Raw genomic sequence first — 5,333 nt, 5'->3', positions numbered from 1 at the left:
GGAAACGATCAGAGGATGAGCGATTGAGGAGCGCAATAAGTCGTTGCTACGGCGACAATTTCAAGGCAATATACGCGGTGGCTGCGAATCGACTGACACGAAGACGCCAACAAATAACCACGCCGCCCGGCCACTCGCCGAAGTTTCCACGGCGAGTGGCCGTGGATAATTCTAAATGTTCTGAGCATTTTGCAAGTACACGGGTCGTGGGCATGCACCAATATTATTCTAAGCGTGAAGAATGACAGCTGCCTCGATTAGAGTAAGCCTCTTGTGGGACGCACGCCTGACGCACGCATTCAGCCGCCAGTACTGACGACGCCGTAGCAAAGCGTTCACTCACGTCCAAAACGTGGCCGCTCTCGTGCAGGTTTTCCCCTTTTAATGGTGGCATCGCGGAAGAACGATCCCACTACGATACCTTAAATCCAGCTCGAAGCACTAAAGCGCCAGCGACGGGCGCTTGCGCCGCCATAGCTGTAAAAGCAATGAGGCACTGTTGTCTGCTAAGGCTCTCAACGTTGCACGCTCGCCGCACCGCAAATGGCGCTGCGTGCGTCTTTCAAGGCGCCCTCTATAGGTCCCGAACGGAGTGTATAGGTACATTTTTCTTCGCGCATTAGAGTGCTACGACAGCGTGACTGGTAGTGATGATTGCTTATCTCTTATTTGTTTTCGCGGGAACTTTCTCATCTGAGTCTGTAGTCTGCTCTAATAGGCCTTTCGAGCACAGATACTTCAGTAAGCTTTTGTACGGCATGCTTCAGACAATATGACCGGAAGCATAGACATGCGCGAATGAGAGTTGGTTCGGCAAATAGAGAGAAAGAGCGTAACTTCGAAGACAGCATACCGGAAAAAGTGTGTCTGTCATCTTGTTCTACCTAACTTAATGTGCACGGTATGGCCACTGTCATGTTGACAGCGTGCTCTGCCATCCAAGGGTGTACGTGCAGCGTCTTATCCCTTTAATCTGAACAAATACTTCTGAGATTTGCAAGTACGCTTAGCCACTACGAAGTTTAAAAGGTTTTTCAGTGTTCCCTCTCATATTGGTCACAACTGTGCATTGTAGACATGAAAGCGATGAGGCACCTCGTGTTCGTACCCCACAACATTCTTCAGCGCACAATCATATCAATGTCCACAGGTGACAAAGCACGACTTACCTGCTACCCCTGAAGCCGTTTCAGTGTATTTATCATTCTTTTGTGCTCTTTCATTCGCGCCATGAATAATTTAGGTTTGTGGAGAATCGGGAATCAGAAGTTGTCAGTGCCGTTACATTGATTCAAACAAGTGAATGTCTGTTTGTAAGTATCATGAAAAATGTAAAAATAAGCAAATAAGTAAATAAGAAAGAAACTATCCAAGCCCAAGCAACTTGTTTGCTCGAATGAACTCGAAATGTTTCGTGTGCTTCTAGAAATGCGTGATATTGTAATGGCCTCGCTAGCAGATTTAGCTCTCGTCTGAACATGAAAGCAGATCACGGTGCCACATTTCCCACTAACACATATCCAGGCTTCCATGACATCTTGCTTGTTTGCATTTAAAATGCCACGTAGGCTCTTACCTCAACTATAAAGTGAAACATTTCAATTTGCGGCACTCTGACAATCCATGACCTAAAAACGATATGATATGATCCTTATCTCACTCTGTTCTCCTATGAAGGATGTTTCATTGGCGTTCAAATAACATGTAATTGCGTAAAGATGAACATATCAGATAACTCGCTTTGTTTGTTGCTGACTGATTATATTGCTGGAAGTAAATACTACACCTGATCGTTGTCTTCATTATCCCGATATCTATCGCTTCAGTGACATCGGTGTCAAAACAGAGTTCAGAACCACGAGCGTTATAAGAGCAGCGTGTAAATCATTCGTGGTACACGCTCTTCTTGCCCCAGAGCCTTTCGAGGTACGCATCTTCCAGAAAGCTCCGAGTCCCAACTCCAGCAGGAAGCTTACGCAACTGCAAGCCACAGAGGAGCGCCTTAGAGCGAGAATAAGTTACCAAATCCACAAGCGTTATTTCACAATCTTACCGCGAAGCCTCATTTCCGAGATTTGTGGGCCATTCGTTGGACTAATTTTGGCGGCTCAAAATCGAGGCCGCTTCGCTTTTCGAGATTATTGCAAGCTTGGCGGAAGAAAGTGACGGAAGAAAGCCTGCAACCAAGAGGCAAGATGAAGGAATGACGGCGCAGGATCACATCGAAAGTGTTTCGGGGAAAAAGCAGCTTAATCGTGCTCTTCTGACACTGCGTCCTAACCACTTTCAAGGGGAGCTCATAAATAAAACATGACAGACGTAGGTCGGGATCTACCTCGATGGGATTAAATCATGATTAAGTGATTAGGTCAACAAAATGTTCGTGCTGCCACAAGTGGCAAAAACGGATCTGAAGCCTCTTTCTTTCGTTGCTGTCATCTATTTCCAGATATACTGATTAGAAATCATTGAAATAAAATGATTCTACATTCCTAGATTGGCGTAAAGCCTGCAGCACTACTGCAATCTGACGGAGTAATCCATTAACTTCGCTTCGCAAACTGCCTGTATAATTGAACATGTACGTGCAGATCTTTGGGAATTTGCGGCGATTAGATTTTAGTTAGCAGAATAGTGGTTGGCTGACGAGATTCATCTTGGATTGGAATGCACCGTTGAGCGTTTGTATAGTCGATTGACTCGGCTGTCACTTGTACGCATCGGGAGTGAACAGATTGTTTCTTGTCTTGCCTGAAAGAGCCGACGTGCTTGGCTGGAGAGAGAATGAGCATTTGGATGGTGTGCGCTTCATCAAGCCTGACATAATTTTGACACTAGTTTGCCTAAGGCCGTCGCGTGTTATCTCTATCAGACTCGCGAGCTTCAAAAGCAGAAGCACTATGTATGCACACGTCACTAGAAATCTGGCCGTTATACGGTTACTATGTTAAACAGAACGTTTGTGTTCGACAGTGCGGAAGCGTGCTTGTGTATATATGTTTATGTGTATATCACAGCCATGAGGAGAAGCATGATGCACTCCGCTTTGACGACCCCAGTAAAGTTAAATCGTCAGCAACTGACTTCCTGTTGAAAATCCCTGATAACGCTGAACACTTCGACGTTAAGGCAAGTAATTCAGCCTGAACCGTCGCATAGCAACGACAGGGGTATGTGCAAGTTCTATTTTGGTTTAGACAATACTAGCCGAGCCCCCGCACTTTTTCAGTATTATAAGACCGCACGCAATTATACATTGTGGAGGGATTCTAAGCTTCACTCAAATCTATGAGCGAGCTCATAAAAATTTTCCTCTGAAAAACAGGAGTGGTGTGGAGGCTGGCCCCCTGCAGGTCCCGCCGCATCTCCGCAGCATCTCGCGGGGAAGTGAGAGCTGACGCGACGCTTTCTGCAGGGGTGCAACGACCCCGGTTGTGTCCGACCAGGGTTCAGACTACATCGATCGTTGCTGCAGTCGACACAACGGTCGGACACTTTACCAGCTCGAGCGGCTGGCATTCGAGCGAACAGCCCTCGGGCAGGCACGGGATCGCTCCTCTGGCCCCGGACCATCAACCGCCACTTCGCAGGACAGCGTGGGCGCTCACACCGACTCCATCGGCGGTGGGCATAGGTCGGCACTGTAAGAGAATACTCACTCACACTCACTCACCCCAATTTTTTCAGCCTTCGCACTCACTCACGTTCATACTCACGCCTACTCACACTCAAAGGCACTCACTCACGTTCATACTCACGCCTACTCACACATATAGGCACTCACTCGCGTTCATACTCACGCCCACTCACACTCATAGGCACTCACACAGGTTCATACTCACGCCCATTCACACTCATAAGCATTCACTCACGTTCATACTCACGCCTACTCACACTCATAGGCTCTCACTCACGTTCATACTCACGCCTACTCACACTCATAGGCTCTCACTCACGTTCATACTCACGCCCACTCAAACTCATAGGCACTCACTCACGTTCATACTCACGCCTACTCACACTCATAGGCACTCACTCACGTTCATACTCACGCCTACTCACACTCATAGGCACTCACTCACGTTCATACTCACACCTACTCACACTCATAAGCATTCACTCACGTTCATACTCACACCTACTCACACTCATAGGCATTCACTCACGTTCCTACTCACACCTACTCACACTCATAGACACTCACTCACGTTCATACTCACGCCTACTCACACTAATAAGCACTCACTCACGTTCATACTCACGCCCACTCAAACTCATAGGCACTCACTCACGTCCATACTCACGCCTACTCACACTCATAGGCACTCACTCACGTTCATACTCACGCCTACTCACACTCATAGGCACTCACTCACGTTCATACTCACACCTACTCACACTCATAAGCATTCACTCACGTTCATACTCACACCTACTCACACTCATAGGCATTCACTCACGTTCCTACTCACACCTACTCACACTCATATACACTCACTCACGTTCATACTCACGCCTACTCACACTAATAAGCACTCACTCACGTTCATACTCACGCCTACTCACACTCATAGGCACTCACTCACGTTCATACTCACGCCTACTCACACTCATAAGCACTCACTCACGTCATTCATACTCACGCCTACTCACACTCATGGGCACTCACGTTCATACTCACGCCTACTCCCACTCATAGGCACTCACTCACATTCATACTCACACTTACATGCACTCACTCACGTTCATACTCACGCCTACTCACACTTATAGGCACTCACTCACGTTCATACTCACGCTTACTTACACTCATAGACACTCACTCAAGTTCATATTCAGACTTACAGGCACTCACTCACGTCCACCGGGCGCGTCACCCGTCATCAGAGCAGCTACCCTCCCGACGAGCCCAGCAGGCTGAGGACGAAGAAGTCGAGTCCTGGTGCGGCCACGCGAAAGAAAGAATGGTCACGTATGGTGAAATTGTCATGCATTACCGTAGGGCAAGATTGAAGTACCCCCCCCTGACAAGTCGCTAAATAAGCAACAGTCGACAACATGGCGATTATTACAGACGCGAACATTCCCTACACCCACGCTGTACAGTCGCATATACCCGGACGTTTACACACCACAGTGCAAAGCTTGCGGGATGGCTCGTGCCAACCTCGACCACATTATCTGGGCATGTCCCGCAGCGACACACACCACCAAACACAGCAAGAACCCTAAACTTAAGATTACCACGCCCGAGCAGTGGGAGGCTATGCTGCTCAGCGCGTGCCCGGATGACCAACTCTGGGCAGCCCGGCTGGCCGAAGACGCCGCCAAGA

Source organism: Rhipicephalus sanguineus, chromosome 3 (assembly GCF_013339695.2).
Source record: "Rhipicephalus sanguineus isolate Rsan-2018 chromosome 3, BIME_Rsan_1.4, whole genome shotgun sequence".
Classification (NCBI taxonomy): domain Eukaryota; kingdom Metazoa; phylum Arthropoda; class Arachnida; order Ixodida; family Ixodidae; genus Rhipicephalus; species Rhipicephalus sanguineus.
The sequence above is the reverse complement of the archived record's forward strand: the minus strand, read 5'-3'. Positions refer to the sequence as shown.